This window comes from Delphinus delphis, chromosome 3 (genome assembly GCF_949987515.2).
Source record: "Delphinus delphis chromosome 3, mDelDel1.2, whole genome shotgun sequence".
Lineage (NCBI taxonomy): Eukaryota > Metazoa > Chordata > Mammalia > Artiodactyla > Delphinidae > Delphinus > Delphinus delphis.
The window spans coordinates 2,708,235-2,731,710 of NC_082685.1; the positions used below are offsets into that span (position 1 = coordinate 2,708,235).

At 50.6% G+C, this 23,476-nt stretch overlaps 1 protein-coding gene across 3 annotated transcripts in view; it reads left to right on the plus strand.

The window, feature by feature from the left end:
* Positions 1-23,476, plus strand: part of GNG7 (G protein subunit gamma 7) — a 153,850-nt gene that overhangs the window by 31,230 nt on the left and 99,144 nt on the right. For 2 of the 3 annotated variants that reach the window (XM_060007320.1, XM_060007321.1), the window contains one exon: positions 16,356-16,413. The gene's annotated coding sequence lies outside the window, so the exon portion shown is untranslated. Of the gene's footprint in view, positions 1-3,626; positions 3,643-16,355; positions 16,414-23,476 lie in introns of those variants that run through there. The other variant, XM_060007322.1, reaches the window with a different exon arrangement.

The window sequence follows — 23,476 nt, forward strand, 5'->3', positions numbered from 1 at the left end:
TAATATTCCTTCAATCACATTTCAAAGCCTTCTTGAACATAAGTAGCTAATTGTCATCACTCCCTTCTTTCCTTTTTCTTCTTAAATGAACTTTTCATTTCAGACTAGTTCTAGATTCACAGGAGAACTGGGAAGACAGTACAGAGAGTTCCCACATACCCGCCCCCCCCACAACCAGTCCCCCCGCCCCGTTCTTAACATCTTACATCAAATCTGGTACATTTGTCCCAATTAAGAAACCAATACTGATATGTCATTATTAACTAAAGTCCATACTTCATTTGGATTTCTTTAATTTTCCCCTGATGCCCCTTTTCTGCCCCAGGACACATGCAGGATCCCCAGGACACTGAGTTGTCACATCCTCTAGAGGTTTTCTCAGACTCTCTGTCCCCAGGAACCATTTCTCCTTCTAGGGAAGGATTACTTGGGGCCGTTACCGGTGGCGATTTTGCAGACGGTAAACTGCCCTGTCCAGAATGATAAGAAAATATTTTGCTCACCAAGTCGAGCTATTTTGGTTGCCTTTTGCAGCCAAGGTTGATAGAGAGGAGGTATTTGCTAACAGAAGTCGGGTCATGAATTTTTTTCAAGGTGATGGGGAAGCAACAGCCCCTTCTCTGAGTCTAAGAGAAATGACGCCTCTGTGGCGGTGAGGTTTCGTGTTGCAGATGGCCTGGGATGATCTTGCTGGGTGATGGTGAGGGGCACCGGGGTCCTTCTGGTTAGGACCCGGGATCTAGTTTCCCTCTGCAGCGGTGCCTCCGTGTGAGCACCGGTGCCATCTCCTCATAGACCATCGTCCAGTCTGGGGGTCGCAAGCTACAGCCTCTGGGCCGGATCCAAGCCACCTGGGTTTGTAAACGTTTGTCAGCACAGAGCCTCACCCACTGGTCGATGACTGGCCAAGTCCAGTAGTAGCGACAGTGGCCAAAAGTATTTGCCACTGGCCCTTCACAGAAACACTTTGCTGAGCCCTGGCCTTGTCAACAAAGCAGTTAATAGATGTTCTAATGTTATGAAGAAGTCCTACTGATAAAGAAGTTATACGCTATTAACAATATACCAGCACTGATTTCTGCATTTTATAGATGTTCACTTATTTAATCTGAAAAAACCAACCTGCTCAGGTGTGGGGTGCTGATGTCATTGCCATGTCACAGATTTGGAAATTGAGGCACAGGCGGGCCTTAGTCAGTCATGAAGGTGGGTCTGAACGCCACCCATGCTGCCTCTCAGATGCAGGAATATCTATCCCCACCCACCCCCTTCCGGGGGACTGAGTGAAGCTATTTTAATTTTGAGTGGAAAACGAAATCTGTGTGTACATGGTTTTGTTTTTTTTTCTGTCGGAAATTGGTCCTCTTCCCAAAGCAGTCGCCCGTTCCCCCATACGGTACAGCGCCAGGTGGCGGGGGGGTCTGATGATTGCTGCCTAACACAGTGGGGTGATCCTGTCCCCAGGGGAACAGTGGCAGAGGTCTGGGGACGTCTGTGGTTGTCACACTGGGGATGCCCTGGGCCTCGAGTGGATGGGGGCAGGGATGCTGCTGTACCTCCACAGCACCCAGGACGGCCCCCCACAGAGGAGGACCCGCCCAGTGTCAGCAGGGCTGACAGGGGAGACCCTGTATTATTTGGGAAAATACTGAGTCTGTTCCCTGCTCACATCAAGAAGCAGAATCAACCCCCAGGGGTCAGACGGTAAAAAGCAAGGAGACCCCACCTTGTGTTACATGGAGGAGGGTTGGGAGTCTCTAAGGCACCAGGACACAGAGCTGAGGGCAGCAGCCTCCTTCCCCCCTTTCTGCTGAGCCCCCAGAGACCTTTAGCCCCTGGGTCAAGCATGCCAGGACCTTTTGTCCCGTCTGATTGGGGTGTGCTGGCCCTTGATCTCTTCAGTCCCGTGGCTTTGGAGCAGCGTGTCTGCCCCGGGTGCCTCCCTGCGAGTCTCTCCCGGGGCTCAGGAGCTCAGGTGGCGAGGCTCAGGCTGCCATCCCCCACCCCCCAGGCTTCTCCTCCCACTTCATGCAATCAGAGCTCCTCAGGGTGACACATTTAGATGGTTGCTGTGGTGATGAGTGAAGGCTGGGGTGATAACTGCAGTGCGTGTCTATATTGAGCCTCCAGTGAGGCAAGGTGCGCCTGCCACACGCTGGTGGGATGTCGCTGTGGGAAGGGAAGGGGGCTCAGACCTCCCGGGCCCACCCACTCGGTTCTCAGAAGGGGCCTGGGCCGGGGGGGGATCTGCCTGTCGCCAGGTGCTGGGTCCCTGCCATTCCTGCCCGTGAGGGGCATGCCAGAGCAGAGGATCTCCACAGGGGGCAGTCTCGCCTCCCAGGGGACACTGGGTCACGCCTGGGGACATCTGTGTTCATCACAACTGGTGGAGGGGCTCCTGGCATGAGTGTGTGGGGACCAAGAATGCTGCTGCACACCCCACAGTGCCCAGGACGGCCCCCCACAGAACGACAGGCCCCCATGTCAGGAGGGCCGAGGGCAAGACCCTGCTTTAGAGAGAAGCAGATCAAGGCAGTGGATTTGTTCAGTCTCAGAACCAGCTGCTGGTATTTCTTGATGATCTGTGAGACCCCGAAGGCTTCCTTTTCTTGCCTCAGTTGTTCTACTGCTCTCCCCTCGTTGAATTTACTGTGTCCCGTTAGTCTCTTGTGTCCCCCCCAGATGATCAGGTCTATAGATGGGAAAACCAGAAAATGAAAAATCCAATGCTGTTAGTTGCTTGCCGTTAGAAAATCATACTGGTTGAAAAAAATATACATGGAGCTGTCTGGTGAATCAGCCCAGATGGCAGGTGTATCAGTCATCTCTTGCTGTGTAACAAATTACCCTAAAAACTTAGTTTAGACAACCAACATTCACTCTCTCACAGTTTGTATGGGTCCGGAACTTGGAAACAGCTTAACTTGGTGGTTCTGGCTCGGGGTCCCTCGGGAGTCTATAAAGCACACATCAGCCAGGGCTGCCTTATCTGAAGGCTCGACGGGGCCAGAGGAGCTGCTTCCAGGATGGCCCCTTACATGGCTCCTGTCCACATGGGCCCCCATGGTGCTGCTTGAGCCTCCTCACTACATGGTGGCCGGCTCCCTGAGAGCAGACAGAAGCCACACGTCTTTTTTTTTTTTTTTTTAACATCTTTATTGGAGTATAATTGGTTTACAATGGTGTGTTAGTTTCTGCTTTGTAACAAAGTGAATCAGTTATATATATATACATATGTTCCCATATCTCTTCCCTCTTGCATCTCCCTGCCTCCCACCCTCCCTATCCCACCCCTCTAGGCGGTCACAAAGCACCAAGCTGATCTCCCTGTGCTATGCGGCTGCTTCCCATTAGCTATCTGCCTTACGTTTGGTAGTGTATAAATGTCCATGCCACTCTCTCGCTTTGTCACAGGTTACCCTTCCCCCTCCCCATATCCTCAAATCCATCATCTAGTAGGTCTGTGTCTTTATTCCCGTCTTACCCCTAGCACACATCTTTTATGACTGGTCTCAGAAGTGACCTGCTATCACGGTTGTCATGTGGAATTGGTCACGAAGACCCTGACACCAAGCGGGAGGAGACTGCAGGAAGGCCGTGAATCTCAGGAGGCTGGGAGCATTGGAGACGCTGCCACAGCAGGTGAACGTAGCTCTGGAAATCAGTCAGGATGGGAACATTAGTTGCCCAATGTCCCTAAAAAACTGAAGGAAATGAAAGGGCACACCACCTGCCACCACAGAGAGATGCTCTATGGAGTGACCGAGATTGTGATTTTATCAGGAATTAGGGGCACAGTCCATTCCCAGGGCAATCTGGGTGGAGTAGCAATTCCTGGAACCCTACTTGGGATGCCTTTTGTCCACTTATTTTAGCCACTTTCACCCTCCTCCCCGCAAAGCTTTGACGACAGCAACAGGGTGGGTGAAGAACAAGTTTGTATGGTCCCATCTCTGCGTTCCACGCAGTGTGGAGCAGAGGGGCCTCGCCGAAAGCTTCACGCCAGGAAGTGGAAGGGACTGACTCCCAGGCAGGGAGCGGTGATGGGAATGGGTGAGAGTCAGGCTGATGTGCGGAGTCTGTCCCGCGCAACGAGAGAAGGAAAGAGGTTGCCTGCTGCCCGGCGCGATCTTGTGGAAATCAGCTCAGCACTGGCCAGAATATGCTTTCCATCGGCCAAGTGAGATTTGGGAGTAATCCCAGGGCGTGATTCTATTAGGGCCCTTGTCTGATCCGCTTGTGGGGCTTCCATGGTCCCCGGGCCTGGGGATGGCTGCAGAGTAGGTTAATCCAGGCTGGAGTGGCCAGAAAATCTTGATCCTGTTGGTATGATCTTGTTATGATACTGGCAGGGGCTTTGGGGGAAACATAGAAAATCCATTTGGCCAGGATTGACCCAGCTTGTGTCTGGGTCCTGTTCACAACAGCCTGATGAATGGACTGGTCAAGTGTGAGCGCAGAGCTGTCATCTGGGCTATGATGGGCTCCCTCCTCCCTTCCTCCTTTTCTTTCTTTCTCTCATCAGAGTTCCTGGTTCTTGGTATAACCCTCCTAATTCGTCCCTCTTCCAATAGGCCACTTTTTAGAGTACTTTTATTTTTTTTTTAAATTTTTTGTTTATATATTTATTTATTTTATTTATTTTCAAAATTTTTGGCTGCGTTGGGTCTTCATTGCTGCACGTGGGCTTTTTCTAGTTGCGGTGAGCAGGGCTACTCTTCGTTGCGGTGCACGGGCTTCTTGATGGAATGGCTTCTCTTGTTGTGGAACATGGGCTCTAGGCGGGCGCGCTTCAGTAGTTGTGGCTCGCGGGCTCTAGAGCGCAGGCTCAGTAGTTGTGGTGCACGGGCTTAGTTGCTCCGTGGCATGTGGGATCTTTCTGGGCCAGGGATCGAACCCTTGTCCCCTGCATTGGTAGGTGGATTCTTAACCACTGCGCCACCAGGGAAGTCCTGGGGACCTGCTTTTAAATGCAATGTTCTAGGGCTAGATGCACTCACATCGTTGGGTGTTACAGTGTGCAGTAGGCAGAATGATGGACCCCCAAAGACATCCGTGTCCCGATCTCCAGAACCTGTGAATGTGTCACCTTATGTGGTGAAAGTGACTCTGCAGATGGGGATAAGTTAAGGCCCCTGAGACGGGGATGAACGTCTGGCCTCCAAGGCATTCACACCAGTGCGCCTCGCTGCGGCCGCATTGCGAAAGGTCCTGTGCTTTTCCATCCGGGTCCTGCTGAGATGCTTGAGGGTCCCCCCGCCACCCCGGGCTCAGCGAATCGGGAATTAAGAACCGCAGGTGGTTGGTCTCCAGCTCCTATTGCATTAGGTGCGAAGTGAAAAACAACAATTAAAAAAAGGAAAGCAAAAGCATTTTCCTGGAACACCCCACACGAGAGGTGGGGCTGCCACACCCATATGACCTTGGATGGGTGGAGGTCCCTGTCAGTGTCGGCCTCCTGGGTGTTCAAGCAGGAACCCACCCCGCATCGGGTGCAAACCTCTTCAAGTCAGAGAGCTCCGTCCGCTACAAAAACAGAGAGGGTTCCTGGTTCCTACCCTCCACTCCGTCAAAATTGCCCGATGGGTCATTACCTGACCTTCCAAGACTAGGCAGGCCAGACCCATACACACAATAATAATTAGAAAATGCAGTAGTAATAATAAAATAATAGTGAATTATTCCGATAAAACAAATAGAATAAGGAAAAAAATAAAATAATGAATAATTATGAAAGAAGATAAAAATAATTTTGGGGGGTTCATCAGTTTTGTGTTAATTAAGCACAGCTAATGAAGAAATACTTATTTATTCATGTCGAGGCAATTTTCTTTGCCAGATCAGTGAACAGTTTGTAAAGACAGAAAATCACCAGGCTATACCATGGAATCTGTGCAGTGAACAGAAATCACACTTTTGTAAATATGTTCTTCACACATACCAAATACTACTGTTGTTCTTTTTTTAAAAAATTTTACTTATTAAACTATAGTTGATTTACAATATTGTGTTAGTTTCAGGTGTACAGCTTCAGATTCTTTTCCATTGTACTTTATTACAAGATACTGAATATAGTTCCCTGTGCTATACAGTCGGTCCTTGTGTATCTATTTTATATGTAGTAGTATCTGCTAATTCCATACTGCTAAGTTATCCCTCCACCACCCCCCATCCCTTTTGGTAACCATAAGTTTGTTTCTGTGAGTCTGTTTCTGTTTTGTAAATATGTTCATTTGTATCATATTTTATGTAAGTGATATCATATAATATTAGTCTTTATCTGACTTACTTCACTTAGTATGATAATCTCTAGTTGCATCCATGTTGCTGCAAATGGCATTATTTCTTTCTTATTTTTTAAATATTTATGTATTTATTTTTTGCCTGCATCGGGTCTTAGTTGTGGCGTGCAGGCTTCTTTCTAGTTGTGCTGTGCAGGCTCCAGAGTGCGTGGGCTCTGTAGTTGTGGCACACGGGCTTAATTGCCTCATGGCCTGTGGGATCTTAGTTCCCAGCCAAGGGATCACACCTGCGTCCCCTGCATTGGAAGGCAGATGCTTAACCACTGGACCACCAGGGAAGTCCCTCATTCTTTTTTATGGCTGAATAGTATTCCATTGTATATATACACCGCATCTTCTTTATCCATTCATCTGTTGATGGACATTTAGGTTGTTTCCATGTTTTGGCTACTGTGTATAGTGCTGCTATGAACATTTTTAAATAATAAAAATAATACATAATGAAAGAAGGTAAAAATAATTTTTAAATACTAAAATAATGAGATAAGAATTAAAAATAAGTCATAAACATAAAGTAATAAAATAAAGATTTTAAACAAAGAAATAATTAACTAAAAGCAATGCTATGATGTTTGAGTACCTGGCCGAGAAGGGGCGAGAAGGAGAAATGGAGCAGCCACTTTGGAGAACAGTCCAGCAGTTCCTCAGAAAGTCCAGTGTGGACTTGCCAGATGACGCCGAGGTTCCACTGCTGGGATTGTGCCCGGAGAACGGGAAGCTCGCGTCCATCCACACAGAGATTAGCGGGAGAGACGTGCTGCAGTGGCCCCTTCCTGGCTGTGAGGTCTCCTGAGCTCCGGGGCGGCCACATGGCCGGTGGTGGTGGTGGTCCCGCCTGGCACCTGATGTGCTGCTCCCGTGACCCAACGCGACAGCGCTAGGGCGGTGTGCGCACACCAGGCCCCGGGCGGCGACCGCCAGCTTTCCTCATTGCCATCCCTCCTTCACCTGACCTTTCTTTTTTTTGTTGTTTGTTTTTTTTGTTTTTGTTTTGTTTTGTTGCGGTACGCGGGCCTCTCACTGCTGTGGCCTCTCCCGTTGCGGAGCACAGGCGCCGGACGCGCAGGCTCCGCGGCCACGACTCACGGGCCCAGCCGCTCCGCGGCATGTGGGATCCTCCCGGACCGGGGCACGAACCCGCGTTCCCTGCATCGGCAGGCGGACTCAACCACTGCGCCACCAGGGAAGCCCCTGACCTTTCTTGCAGAGTGGCCCGGAGGCTCTAGATTTTCCTAAAATGAGGCTCCAGAGAGAACTCAGTTCAAGAAAAGGGAGGTGTCTAAATGCACTGTGGGATCTGGATGGGATTCTGGGACCGGAGAAGGACATTTGTGGAGAAACCAGTGACATCTGGATAAAGTGTGGAGTTGGTAGTAGTGTACCAATGTTGGCTTCTTGGTGGTGACAAACGCATACCGTGGTGATGGACATCAGAGGTTGGCAAATGAGCCTGGGGGTCAAATCCAGCCTACATTGGCCTGTTTTTAAAATTGTATTAATTAGCTATTTAAATTATAATTAATTAATTTTTATTCTGTAAAATATACATAATATAAAATTTACCATCTTCACCGTTTTTAAGTGTGCAGCTCAGTGGCACTAAGCACATTCACACTGTCATGCAGCCATCCCCACCATCCATCTCCAGAACTTTCTCATCTTCCCAAACTGAAGCTCTGTCCCCATGAAACACTGACTCCCCAGCCCCTGGTCCCCACCATCTACTTCCTTTCTCTATGGATGTGACTCTAGGGACCTCAGGTGAGTGGAATCAGACAGCATTTGTCCTTCTGTGTCTGGCTTCTCTCACTGAGCGTCATGTCCTCAAGGTTCATCCGTGTTGTAGCAGATGTCAGAATCTCCTTCCTTTACAAGGCTGAATAATACTCCACTGTATGGATGCAGTATACTGTTTATCCTTGGCCTATTTCTTTACAGCTTAGGAGCTAAGTGCCTTTTCCATTTTTAAAGGGTTGAAACGAACAAACAGGAATATGCAGCAGAGAGCCTGGAGCTGACAAATCCTAAATAGTGAACATCTGGTCCTTTGTGGAAAGGTTGGCCGACCTCTGCTCTAAGGTGTTAACATGAGGGAAGCCGAGTTGGGGTGTTTGGGAACGCTCTGTACTAGCTTCGCAACTTTTCTCTAAATCCACAGTTATTCCAAAATGAAAGATTTTTAAAAGGAAAGTTTGGGGAATGAGGGAGGTCCATTTTTTAAAAAAATATTTATTTACTTATTTATTTGGTTGCACCAGGTCTTAATTGCGGCAGGCAGGCTCCTTAGTTGCAGGGAAGTCCTTCTGGAGCAAGACGTGAAATGCCGGAGTCGTGACTCAAAACCACCTAGGACTTTGCCTTGAAGCTGCGTGTGCCTTCTCCTCGTTTCTCTTTTTATTACGAGCGTTATTATTTTGTAACTTTGAAGATGATGATGAATCAGTTAGTGTGACACTGCTTCATGTTTGGGACCTCCCCGCTGGAGGATTCCAGGACATGAGATGCACCACCGTGGTTTTTGCAGTGTTTCTCTCTGCTCAGAAACTTTAGGGTTTCTCTGTTCCTGGCCTGCAGAGCCCTCTGGAATCTAACTCTGGTTCAGGGATTGTCAGACTAATTCTGTAAAGTCCCGAGTGTGTATATTTGGCTTTGCAGGCCTCGTACTCTCTGTGGCAACTACCCAATTCTGCAGTTGTAGCGTAGAAACAGGCTCAGACGATCCAGAAATGAAGAGGAGTGGCTGTGTGCCAATAAAACTTTATTTACAGAAGCAAGCAGTGGGCTGGATTTGGCCCATGGGCCAGAGCTTGGCAATCCCTCTTGTTTATCATTTCACCTTTATCTAATATTTCTCATCTGCCTGTCCAGTATTGGGAAATGATTAGGAATTCATGCCTGGGGTCTGTCCAACCTGCCTTTAAGGCCTGGCTGTGCTCACACGTGACCTTGAGCAACTTACTTTCTTCCTCTGTGACTCCTTTTCTTCCTTCATAAGAAGTGAATTATAGGGTCTTCCCTGGTGGCGCAGTGGTTGAGAGTCCGCCTGCTGATGCAGGGGACACGGGTTCGTGCCCCGGTCCAGGAAGATCCCACATGCCGCGGAGCGGCTGGGCCCGTGAGCCATGGCTGCTGAGCCTGCGCGTCTGGAGCCTGTGCTCCGCAACGGGAGAGGCCACAACAGTGAGAGGCCCGCGTACCGCGAAAAAAAAAAAAGAAGTGAATTATAATATTTGTTAGGATAATTAAATGAGCATATACATATATATATGTGTGTGTGTGTGTATATATATATAAAACTCAGCACAGAGACTGGCATGTATGTGTTCAGAAACTATTATTCTACTGTATGATTTATTTAAATAGTCTCCTATTGTATTAGCTAGTGCTGTGTAACAAATCACTACAAACTTAGTGACAAAACACTTTTATTATCTCACAGTTTCTGTGGGTCAGGAATCTGGGTTTGGTTTAGCTGGGTCCTCTGTTCAGGGCCTCTCTCTCACTGGTTACAGTCAAGGTGTTGGCTGGGGCTGGGGTCTCATACAAAGGCTCAACTGGAGAAGTTGCTGCTTCCAAGTTCATATGGTTGTAGGCAGGATTCAGCTCCTGTGGGGCCTTGGTTCTGGAGGCCACCCTCAGTCCCCTGCCACGTGGGCCTCTCCGACACAGCCGATGGCTTCACCAGAGCATGCACACTGAGACGGTGACAATCTGCTAGCAAGATGGAGGTTGATGGCCAAAAGGCACGTGAAATGATGCTCAAAGTTGCTAAATATTAGAGAAATGCAAATCAAGGCTACAATGAGGAATCACCTCACACCAGTCAGAATGGCCATCATCAGAAAATCTGCAAACAGGGCTTCCTGGTGGCGCAATGGTTGAGAGTCCGCCTGCCGATGCAGGGGACGCGGGTTCGTGGCCCGGTCCGGGAGGATCCCACATGCTGCGGAGCGGCTGGGCCTGTGCATCCGGAGCCTGTGCTGCGCAGCGGGAGAGGTCACAACAGTGAGAGGCCCGCATACCGCAAAAAAATAAATAAATAAATCTGCAAACAATAAATACTTGAGGGGGTGTGGAGAAAAGGGAACCCTCCTACACTGTTGGTGGGAATGTAAGTTGGTGCAGCCACTATGGAGAACAGTATGGAAGTTCCTTTAACAACTAAAAATAGAGTTACCATATGATCCAGCAATCCCACTTCTGGGCATATATCCAGAGAAAACCATTATTCAAAAAGACAGATGCACCCCAGTGTTCACAGCGGCACTATTTACAGTAGCCAAGACATGGAAGCAACCTAAATGTCCATCAGCAGAGGAATGGATAAAGAAGTTGTGGTACATATATACAATGGAGTATTAGTCATAAAAAACAGTGAAATAATGCAACATGTAACAACATGGATGAACCTAGAGATTATCATACTAAGTGAAATAAGCCAGACAGAGACAAATATCATGTGATATCACTTATGTGTGGAATCTAAAAAAAAAGGATGCAGAGGAACTTATTTCCAAAACAGGGTTACCAAAGAGGAAAGGTGGGTGGGGGAAAGGGTAAATTAGGAGGTTGGGATTGACATATACATACACTACTTACTATGCATAAAATAAATAACCAACAAGGACCTACTGTGTAGCACAGGGAACTCAATATTTTGTAATAACCTATAAGGGGAAGGAATCTGAAAAAGAATATATATATATGTCTGTGTGTATGTATAACTGAATCACGGTATGTATGTACTATGCTGTGTACCTGAAACTAACATGGTATTGTAAATCAAGTATACTTCAATTAAAGCAAAAAGAGTTACGAAACAATGCAGGTCACAGCCTCATGGAACTTGATGACAGGAGTGGGCCTCGCCTAACACCACCCAGCTGTGTGGGGCTGGCCCGCTCACCCCAGATCCATAGGGCTCTCCGGCCTGTGCCCTTGGCACCGACTGGATTGTGCAGAATCCCGAGAACTAGCGAGCACCTCCTGTGGGCCGGCGGTGGCAGCAGTGTGCGCTGCCGTGGTGAGCAGAGCACACGCTATTCCTGCAGTCTGGGATCTCGCCTCTCTCGGGGGAGACTCAGCTTTGAACCATGTGATGCTGGTGGGCACCAGGTGTCTTCAGGGGGGATGACAGTGTCCCGGGATTAGTGTGATGATGCCACAACCCTGTGAATCTCCTAAAAGACACTGAACTGGACACTTTATTTATTTATAAATTTATTTATTTATTTATTTTTGGCTGCATTGGGTCTTCGTTGCTGCGCACAGGCTTTCTCTAGTTGGGGCGAGCGGGGGCTACCCTTCGTTGCGGTGCGCGGGCTTCTCATTGCGGTGGCTTCTCGTTGCAGAGCACGGGCTCTAGGTAGTGTGACTCGCAGGCTCTAGAGCGCAGGCTCAGTAGCTGTGGCGCACAGACTTAGTTGCTCCGCAGCGTGTGGGATCTTCCCGGACCAGGGCTCGAACCCGTGTCCCCTGCATTGGCAGGCGGATTCTTAACCACTGCGCCATCGGGGAAGCCCGAACTGGACGCTTTAAAAGGGTGAATTTTATAGTAGGTGAATTCTTTCTCAATTTTTAAAAAAGGAAAAGAAAAGGAAAGAGCGTGGATGAGGTGGGGCTCACAGGTCATAAGAAGTGCTGCCCAGGGGCTTCCCTGGCGGTCCAGGGGTTAGGACTCTGTACTTCCACTGCCGGGGGCGCAGGTTCGATCCATGGTTGGGGAACTAAGATTTTGCAAACCGAGCGGCACAGCCAAAAAAAAAAAAGAAAAATAGTCCTGCCCATGACAAGAGTGGGCGAATGTCCTATCCATGCAGGCCTCTGATCACCACCCTTCTAAGTTCTGTCTGCTTCCCTCCAGTGATTTATTTCTCCCTCACAGTGCTGGGCACCTTGCACCTGGCGTTTTCGTTGTCTGTGTCTGAGACTTACCGACCCTGCCTCGTCGGCAGTTCTGAGGGCAGGGTGTGTGGGGGGTCAGCAGGCCCCGGCTTCATGCAACCCTGTCTGCACCCCAGGGCTCTGCTGTCACCGTCCTGAAATTTGTGATAGTTTTTGAACAAGGGGTCCCACATTCTCATTTTGCCGCCAGCTCTGCGGATTCTATAGCAGGTCCTCCTGATGGCCTCGATCCACTGCTGGCCCCTCACGGGGGGCTCGGGGTTCACCCTGATGGGAAAGTGAAATCCTAGCATCTTTGTCAATGAAGATCACAGGGACAGCCTGGCGCCAGCTGGTGCGCCTCGCAGCCTGCTGTCTGTGAGCCCCGGGGACGTGTTCCTGTGGGCACAAGTTTCGTCCTCGCCCTTCTCTGCTCCGGTCTAAGCCAGTCTGGACTGAGCACAGCCGGGGTGGAGGCTCTGTGGTGGTCACCTCACTGCCCAAGTCCAGCTCCAAGGACTAGAGGACAGCCGGCAGTGGGCATTAGAGGGCTGGGGCGTGGGGAGATTTGCAGATGGTAGATGTGAGGGCAGAGAGAGAGACACCATCTCAACAATGATTCATAAGCTGCCCGTGTTCACAGCAATGTGATTCACAGTAGCCAGAAGTGGAAACAGCCCGAACGTCCATCAATGGACGATGGATACACCCACTGTGCCCCTCCACACACGGGAGCATTACTCAGCCGTGAAAAGGACTGAAGCCCCAACACTCGCTACCACGTGGATGGACCCCGAGAACACGATGCTCAGTGAGAGAAGCCAGACACAGAAGGACACGCAGAATGTGATGCCATTGATGGAATCTGGGAAACGTCCAGAACAGGCAGATCCACAGACACAGACAGTGGATTCATACTTGTCAGGGGCTGGGGAGGGAGAGGGGGGTGACTGCTCATGAGGACGGGGTCTCCTCGTGGGGTGATGAGAATGTTCAAAGATTGATTGCGGTGATGGTCACACAACTTTGTGAATGTACAGAAAGACCAGTGAATTGTCCACTTTATGCAAATTGTGTGGCATGAGAATTATATCTCAATAAGACAAAAAAAAAAGGTGCCTGGTTTATCAGTCACCATCTCCAGGTTTGGCTAATGTCCCCTAGTTGCATAAGGAGCTGCCATTGGGGGAATGGGTGAAGGGTGCCCGGGACCCCTCTGTACTAGTTTCCAACTTGTCGTGAGTCTTTCATTGATTCAAAAAACAAAAAGTTGAAGGATCGGAGGCATAGACGGTCCCTGCAACGTTGAGGCGAGTCTCGGCCTCCGGGTCTGTGGGCATGTTGCTCTGGCCCTCGCATCTCTCATCCCTGCAGTCCACTGCTGCCTGGCCCTCCGCGCTCTCCAGGGCGCCCCTGTGGCCTCAGTGGCCAGAGCAGTTCCAATCCTAGGCGGCGGGCCCGGTAGAGCAGATCCTGCTGCTGGAGGAGATTCTAGCCACTCCACGAGCCCAGAGGGCGTTCCTGAGGCCACAGCGCCACCTGCAGGTGACGGTGGGGATGTCGGTTCTCCATCCTGGCCTTTGATTGGCAACAAATTAGCCTCAACTCAGAGAAAGGGAACCAGCATTTAAATTTTTATTTTTTAATCATTTTTAAAATTTTATTTATTTTTGGCTGTGTTGGGTCTTCGTTGCTGCACGCGGGCTTTCTCTAGTTGCAGCGAGCGGGGGCTACTCTTCATTGCGGTGGCATCTCTTGCTGTGGAGCATGGGCTCTAGGCACATGCAGGCTTCAGTAGTTGTGGCATGTGGGCTCAGTAATTGTGGCTCGCAGTCTCTAGAGCGCAGGCTCAGTACTTGTGGTGCATGGGCTTAGCTGCTTTGCGGTGTGCGGGATCTCCCGGACCAGGGATCGAACCTGTGTCCTTGCATTGGCAGACAGATTCTTATCCACTGTGCCACCAGGGAAGCCCTTTTTTTTTTTTTTTTATCATTTTTAACTTTAAATTTTCATATTGGGGTATAGTTGATTTACAATGTTGTGTTAGTTTCAGGTGTACAGCAAAGTGGTTCAGTTATACATATACATATATCTATTCTTTTTCAGATTCTTTTCCCATGTAGGTTATTACAGAGTATTAAGTAGAGTTCCCTGTGCTATACAGTAAGTCCTTGTTGGTTATCTATTTTATATATAGTAGTGTGTGTATGTTAATCCCAACCTCTTAATTTATCCCTCCTCCCCACCTTTCCCCTTTGTTAAACAAACCGAAAGTTTGTTTTCGAAATCTGAGTCTCTTTCTGTTTTGTAAATAAGTTCATTTGTGCCATATTTTAGATTCCACATATAAGTGACGTCATATGGTATTTTTCTCTTTCTGACTTACTTCACTTAGTATAATAATCTCTAGATCCATGCATGTTGCTGCAGATGGTATTATTTTGTTCTTTTTTATGGCTGAGTAGTATTCTATTGTATATATGTACCACATCTTCTTTATCCATTTATCTGTCGATGGACATGTAGGTTGTTTCCATGTCTTGGCTAATGTAAATAGTGCTGCTATGAATGCTGGGGTGCACGTATCTTTTCAAATTAGAGTTTTCTTCTGATAAATGCCCAGGAGTGGGATTCCTGGATCATATGACAACCCCATTTTTAATTGTTTGAGGAACCTCCACACTGTTCTCCATAGTGGTTGTACCAATTTACATTCCCACCAGCAGTGCAAGAGGGTTCCCTAAATTTTTATATATATTTTTAAATTTATTTATTTATTTTTTGGCCATGCCGCGAAGAATGTGGGATCTTAGTTCCCCGACCAGAGATTGAACCCGTGCCCCCTGCATTGGAAGTGTGGAGCCCTAACCACCAGACTGCCAGGGAATTCTCTCCCTAAAATTTTTTTTTTTTTTTTTTTTTTTTTGTGGTACGTGGGCCTCTCACTGTTGTGGCCTCTCCTGTTTGCGGAGCACAGGCTCCGGACGCGCAGGCTCAGCGGCCATGGCTCACGGGCCCAGCCGCTCTGCGGCATGTGGGATCTTCCCGGACCGGGGCACGAACCCGTGTCCCCTGCATCGGCAGGTGGACTCCCAACCACTGCGCCACCAGGGAAGCCCCTCTCTCCCTAAATTTTTTAACTGAGTTTTTTTTAAAATAAACGTTTTAGAATAATTTTTAGAATTTTAGAGGTGTTTCATTGAGAGTTCCTGTCTACCCATCACCTAATTTCTCCCAGTGGTCACGTCATTCATAAGCAGTGCGTTTGTGACAACCAAGAGGTGGACGTGGGTACATTTCTGCGACCTCAATCTACTCTTTATTCAGATTTCACTAGTGGTCACGTCATTCATAAGCAGTGCGTTTGTGACAACCAAGAGGTGGACGTGGGTACATTTCTGCGACCTCAATCTACTCTTTATTCAGATTTCACTAGTTTTCCCTAATGTCTTTTTTCTGTCCCAGGACCCCCTCCAGGATCCCACCTTGCATTTAGTTGGTCATATGCCTTAGGCAAACCCTGGGGCACCCTCGGTCAGGGGGTTGGCTCAGCCCCCTCCCCTTCCTCCCAGGGGACCTTGGGGGTCAAATGATACAGGTGAACATCTTTCATAAACTATCAAAGGTCATGTGAACATCCAACCCTTTCATCCAATTCAGTTTTGGAACATGTGGAAACCTCATCAGGGATAACATTGTAAATCACTAGCAAATCTTTCTGGCAAATTGCCTTTGTTACATTTACCCTCTCTGCATTTTGAAGCATCCTATCTGTGCCGTCCTCAACGTCTGGCAGAGTAACCAGAAGGCCAGGCTCCCAGAGCAATTTTTTTGTTTGTTTTTGTTTTTTTGTTTCTTGCGGTATGCGGGCCTCTCACTGTTGTGGCCTACTCCCGTTGCGGAGCACAGGCTCCGGACGCGCAGGCTCAGCGGCCATGGCTTACGGGCCCAGCCGCTCCGCGGCATGTGGAATCTTCCTGGACCGGGGCACGAACCCGTGTCCCCTGCATCGGCAGGCGGACTCTCAACCGCTGCGCCACCAGGGAGGCCCCCAGAGCAATTTTTATGTCTATTCACAAGCGCACGACTCTTCCATGTGGACACTGCTAACACCCACCCAGCATTTCAGCGCCAATCATGCTCAGCTAACGTGGTACGTTTTTCTTCCAGGGAGCGGACATTGGGTTCCTGAACCTCGGCGCTGAAGACAGCCAGGCCTCCAGCACAGGTCAGTGTCCTGAGGTTTTTCTTTTCTCCACGTTCAGTGTTTGCGCAGGCCTTTGATTGGCGGTTCGGAGCCAGGATGAGTTAAGAGGTTGGGGTTTGCTGACCAGGCGGCGTCCTCGCCGTGCACGCCTGAATCTTCCCAGCTCTGCTTGTTTCTGAGGACTCGTCTTATTCATCAAGAGGGCACGGCAGCCACAGGGAACGTCTTCTGCCCTTGGCTCTGGGAGCAGGGGCACAGAGCAGGGAGACTGGCAGGGTGGTCCGGCAGGGTGGGTCCTAGCGCACCCAGGATGGGCGCAGAGCGGCGCGGGCCTGTCAGTGCCACCTGCTTCCCAGCTCTTAGCTTCCTCCTCAAGAGGCTTAATTGGGGTCTACGGTGCTTCACTCCATTTCCCGTTGGCGTGGAGGGTGACCCTTCGATGGCCATCGGCCAGAGCAGAGCTAAGTCGTGGGCTGCGACAGATATCTGAACCCCGTCACCCACCGCAGTGGGACAGCAGGTCGGGAAATGTGGCGAAGGCCTCCGGAAGGTTAAGTCAGGAGCAAAATAAAGCTCAGTCCTGGTCCTTTAACTCTTGCTCGCTTGTTTGTTTCTGGTCTTATTCCCAAGAGGACTTTGAGTAGCTTTTGTGACATTTGAAGAGGAAATAGCATGAGAATGAATGAGGTTGCCCCATGGCCTGCCTGGTTCATTGACTGTAATTGTCAGGGACCACACTCCGTGCTCCTCTGATTCTGTCACAAAGGTCTTTGCTACTTCCGTGGAGTTTCCCCTTTCAGGCCGTCTTTGGAATAAACTTCCGGTTTCTAACAAAAATACAGATGGATCTTTGATTCAGGTTGTGTTCAATCTAGCAAGAAATTTGAGGGAGATCTGACATCTTTATAACGTATATTCTCATTCAGTGTGTGTGTGTGTGTTTGTATAAAAGAAAACATGTTAGACAAGAAGGCAGACACTAAATGATTCCATTCAGATGATATTTCCAGAAAAGGCAAGTCTGTAGGGACAGAAAGGTGACTCAGGGTTGCCAGGGGCTGGGGCGGGAATGGGGAAGAACTGTGCTTGGGCACCAGGCATCTTACAGGGCGAAGGGGAGGGTGCAGAACTGCGAGGGGTAGGGGTCGGGGTGGTCTCGTGACTTGGTGGACTGACTGCAGAATCTTTGAGTTGTGTCCTTCAAACTGGCCAATTTTATGCTGTGTAAAGTGAAGCTCAGTAACGTTAAAACGTATATATTTTAGCTCAGCTTGGGAGGGAGGCTGTGCCTGCAAAGACCAGAAGCTGAGATTGGAACCCTGGGGTCCGTCTGGCCTGGTTATGCTCCGCCAAGGCCCCAAACAGATTCACAGTGTTAACTCTGTTTCACAAAGTCGCCAAGTGGGAGGGGAGTTTGGAGAGCGGCCCGGAGCCAGGCGAGGTCGCGCAGGGGGTATGTGTCTGCGCAGCGTGCGGGACGAGCTAGCCCCGCTCAACCCTTCTGTGTAGTGTTAACATCTGACCAACTTCTTGTAAAAAGAAAGTGAATTTAGACAAGGACAAAGGAGAGGTAAGTCACCCCAAACCCCCCACCCATCGAGGACCACTGCTGACACCTCAGTGAGTGTCCTTCCGAATCTCTCTGTGAATTACTTCTCCCGCACGCACGGGGTTTTGGAGAAGTAGGATTTTCTGTTTGATGTACGCATTCCCTTGATGGGCATCTTCCCTCATCCATAAAACCTAGATTTCCATCTTCTTTCCTGAAGCCGGATGTTACAGATGAATTATAATTTATTTCATTAAAAAAATTTATTTATTGAAGCGTAGTTGATTTACAGTGTTGTGTTAATTTCTGCTGTACAGCAAAGTGATTCAGTTATACGTATATATATATTCTCTTTTCATATTTTTTTCCATTCTGGTTTATCACAAGATATTCCCTGTGCTATACAGTAGGACATTGTCGTTTGAATTATAATTTATTTCTTTTAAAATAATTTTATAATTGATTTAACTGGTCTTATTAGTAGGCTTTTTTGAGGGTGTTCATTTTCTTTTTCTGTTTTTCTTTTTTTCTCTCTCTCTTTTTAAATTTTGCTACGTTCTGGGGTGGATGTCCTTGTGCAGACTTCCTACATCCTTGGTTGCCCTTTGGGGTAAATTCCTGGAAGTAGGTTTGCCTTGTCTGTGAATTTAAGTCTGAGTGTTCTCATTTACATTTTTTTTTTTTTTTGCGGTACGCGGGCCTCTCACTGTTGTGGCCTCTCCCGTTGCGGAGCACAGGCTCCGGACACACAGGTTCAGCAGCCGTGGCTCACGGGCCCAGCCGCTCCGCGGCATGTGGGATCTTCCCGGACCGGGGCACGAACCCGTGTCCCCTGCATCGGCAGGCAGACTCTCAACCACTGCGCCACCAGGGAAACCCCCTACATTTTTTTAAAATCATATTTTATACATTTCCTATGCAACTTGAAATTCACTCTCTTTTTAAAAGAAATTTATTTATTTTTGGCTGCATTGGGTCCTGGTTGCTGTGCACGGGCTTTCTTTAGTTGCTGTGAAAGGGGGCTACTCTTCATTGTGGTGCGCGGGCTTCTCATTGTGGTGGCTTCTCTTGTTGTGGAGCACAGGCTCTAGGCACGCGGGCTTCAGTGGTTGTGGCTCACGGGCTCTAGAGCGCAGGCTCAGTAGTTGTGGCGCATGGGCCTAGCTGCTCTGCGGCATGTAGGATCTTCCTGGGCCAGGGCTTGAACCCGTGTCCCCTGCATTGGCAGGCAGATTCTTAACCACTATGCCACCAGGGAAGCCCTCATTTACATTTTGACCTTCAGCCGCAAAGACCTCCAGAAACGCACCATTTCCCATCCCAGGGTGCGTCTCCCTATCCTCCCAAGTTCAATTTTAGGTCCTGGCCAACCTGACAAGCCCAGGTGATTTCAGCTCTTGCGTCCGGGCGTCCTTTTCGTGAGCGCAGCCGTTTCTCTAAGGCGAATGGCCCAGCTGCGTCCTTTCTGTTGGGGTTTCTCTCCCAGCGATTTTTTTTTTTGGCCCCGCCACACGGCATGTGGGATCTCAGTTCCCTGACCAGGGACCAAACCCTTGCCCCCCTGCATTGGAAGTGCAGAGTCTTAACCACTGGACCACCAGGGAAGTCCCAGTGATGCGTTTAAATTCTATTTCTCTGTCTGTACGCTGTCCACTGCGAATTTTTTTCTGAGCGTGTCTTTGCACTTTGCTCATCGTGGGTTTTGTCATCGGGCATCTGAAACGTCTCTCGCACACCCACGTTCTCCTTTGTGTTTTGTGTGGCCTTCCTCCACATGTCAAGATTATAAAAAGACAATTCACCTGCGTTTTGTTCATCGTGTATTTTACCCTTAAATCCTTGCACCATTTGAAATTCAGCTGTGCTAGTGGGTCTCACGCAGGCATGATTCTGACCCCCTGCTCCCCACTCAGGGGACACTGGGCCATGTCAGGGGATATCTATGGTTGTCATGACTGGGGGGCTCCTGGCATTGAGGGGGTTGGGGGCAGGGATGCTGGTCCACACCTTGCAGTGCCCAGGACGCCCCCCACAGAGGAGGGCCAGCCTCCTTTTCAACAGTGCCCAGTGACCGCTGGGGGAGACAGAATTGTACCCTGAGCTGGTGCCCACCGCTGGCCTTGCAGGAGTTTTCTGTTCCAAGGAAGCCTACTGTCCTGTACGCGCTCCTGGAAGGGGGGAATCTGGGCTTTTCCTGATTGCTTTTTAGTCTCATAGTCACGATGAGCACATCCTGTTTGCCAGGCCTTGTGCTCAGCATCTGCAGGCGTCCTCACATCCAGTTCTCCACAGCACTGGGGGCGGGCAGGGGGAGTCTCCTGTTGCTGGGCCGCCGCCTTTCCAGGGAAGCCAGGGTGTCACCAAGCACCCCACCCATCCTGATGACAGCACGCTGATCCGCTGCACTCAATTTCTGCAGACACCAGGGCTGAAAGAGGAACCGGAGTTTGGGGTCCGGGGCTGGAGACATTCCCCAGAGTGCTGCAGTTCCCATTGGCGGCCACTAGGGGGCAGTGAAAGTCCACGGGATCTCTGGCGGGGCCGACCTTGAGCCAGGCAGGGATGTTGATGGAGGGGGTGCAGGGGGTGCAAGGGGGCGCCCAGCTGTCTTCAGTCAACCCCTCGGCCCTCCTGGAGACCCGTGACCACCCGTCCACGTTCTCCGAGACATTCTGGTTCAGCCCCCAGGGTCCCATGGTCACCCTGTTCTGGGCACACACACCACACCCCCCTGCCCCTGCTTGCAGACCTCTGTGGGTCCATTGGGTGTAAGAGGGAGGCACAAAACACGGGCTCTGTCACCTTGGCGGGCTCACGGAACCTGCACCCCCGAACCCACCCTGGCCCCAGCACCCTCCAGTGGCCGGAGCAGAGCCTGGACCAGGGAACGAAGGCCAAAGGGTGCGGGTGGGCAACCCCGCCGTGACGACTGGGTCTTGCTTCTGTGACTCTCTCCCCTGGCGCCTGGAGCCGGGTCAGCGGCTCTGGCCCCTGGGGGACTTCCCCAGGCAGCCACCCTCAAAGCCTCCTTGTTTGGAATCTGCCCAGTGTCCCCTGCGGCACCCTTGGGCGTGTGTCACCTCCCAGTACAGTCACCTGGGCAGTGGCTGCCCGGCCTGGCCAGGCACGGGGTGACCCTCCCAAAGATTTCCTCCATCCCCTCAGCAAGGATTTCCCATTGTCTGCCCAGGCCAGGCTCTGGGGGACGCCAGTGAGCAGGGCGGGCAAAAGCCCCAGCTCTCACAGGACTGATGTGTCAGTGAGAATCGTGGACCCGTTTGGGGTCTCTCCCTCTCAGGAGTGCTGACGTCAGGGCCTGGACACTGTGGGGTGTGGAGCAGCCTCCCTGAGCCCCCGGTTGTGACAACCACAGATGTCCCCAGGCATCACCCAGTGTTCCATGGGGGCAGGGTCACCCGGGTGAGACCCCTGCCTCACTGATCCCTCTCTCACTCTGTCTTTGGATGTGTTTAGGGCCCCACTGGGTGGATTTTCCTGTTGGTTTGGAAGCTCTGAGTGGCCGCGACCACAGCCGGTTGGTTCCTGCCTCATGGAAGGGCTTAGCAAGTGTCCCTACGGCGTGGCAGCTGTGCCAGGGCTCTGGTGTGGGCCATCGTGGTGCTGGCTTTCCTTATGGAGGTGCCGTCGTTCTTTGAGCAAGAGCTGGGCTTTCCAATATGGCAGCCGTGAGCCCCAGGTGGCCACTGAGCGCCTGCCTGAAAGGGGGCCAAGGTGGAAATGAGAAGATTTTGCACGGACTGGGGTGATTCTTGGTTGAGAACGATTTCTCAGGCACTTCTCCAGCCCTCCCGCCCATGGTGAGAATGCAGAACTCCATGACCTCCCAACAGCGGGGTGTTTTTCTGATAGCCCCTGTTCTCCCGGGAGTTTGCGAACATTTCTGCTGAAAGCGCCTATTGGAGCCCTTTATCTTGAGAGAGTGGCCCTGGTATGGGGAGCAAACTCCAACCCAGCGCGCAAGCCAGAGCGTGTTTCTTTCTCCTGGTTGGTTACCCACTTCTGATCTGTCCCGGGTGTGTTGAAATGCACATTATTATCAGTTCTCTCCATGGACAAGCTGTTCTCCTGAAAGAACTGCCAAGATAGACAGTTAAAAACCTTAAAACGTTCTGCTCACGGAAGGTCACGGCTTCTGCTGTCCCTGCCTTCCTGACAGCATATATGATACCTATGTAATTATGGGGTCCCGCGCAGAAACCGGCCAAGGGGGCCCCCGCTGCAGCCCACAGGGCTCGGAACCCTCTCCCTGCAGGCTGCAGCTCTGATTCTGGAGAGCAGGCCACGTGGTGCTTCCCATGGCAGCGGGGGCAGTTCAGACATGAGTTTGACCCCCTACAGCAGGGTCTCACCCTGCTGATCCTGCCCCCAGGGGACACCTGGCCGTGTCTGGGGACGTCTGTGGTCGTCATGACTGGGGAGTTCCTGGCGTGAGTGGGTGGGGGCCAGGGAGGCTGTTCCACACCCCACAGTGTCCAGGATGGCCCCCCAGAGGATACCCCAGCCCCACGTCAGCAGCACCCGGTGAGTGGGAGGAGAGACCCCTTCTCCACAAGATTCTTGCTCCCAGGATCAATCGAGATCACTCTCCTTATGCTCTACTGTGAGTTATTACCGTGGTTCCCATCCAGGCCCCACTCTTCCGACCCTGCGGGCTAATCCCCTTATGGACTGGTTAGTGCTGCCACCTGATTCTACCAGTCTGAGCATCAAGGCCCAGAGAGGCTCATGTCTGATACAGCAGAGCCAGGCTTCCTCCCGTGGGGCAGCGAGAACTGGCTCAGCCCAGGCGGCAGCCAAGGCACAGAGACCCCTGTATCCCCAGTCACGGGCGCGTTGCTAGGCAACCACTTGAACAGTCAGCCTCCCTCAGGGCAGGGATGATACACACATGCGGTCGTAGGTAGAGTCACAGATTCAAGGCCTCGTTTGACTCCAAACACGCACAGGGTGACAGTCACATATGATATGTCACATATGAGGCCCAGCCTCATGGTCTCCTCTGTGGGCCCCCTCTTTCCTCAGTCTCTCACTGCAGGAAGGGCCCTGCCCTTGACACCCACGTGATTTGTCCTTTTGATCAACTCAAAGTCAACTGACTCGGGGCTTTAAGTACACCCTCCGAATCCCTTCTGTACGAAGTCTCCTAATATGGGAAATGGTATCACGTTCACAGTCCTGCCCACACTTGGGGGTTGGTACACAGGGGGCAGGGGTTTGGGGACTTAGAATCCTTATGGCCACAAAGGGGGAGAAGGGGGCATGGTCATTCCAGACCCAGCCATGCTGAGCCTCCGCCAGGGCCATGCAGGGGGTCTCTTTACCCTCGCCTTCCTTGCTGAGGCACCGCGGGTGGGTCAGGGTTGGGGTAGAAAGGCGGTGCTTGGAGAAAGCATGCTTTGTCCTCGCCACAGCTAAACAAACCCATAGCTTCACCTGGTTTTATTTATTTGTTTATTTATTTATTTATTTATTTTTGCCACGCTGTGGGGCATGTGGAATCTTAGTTCCCCCGAC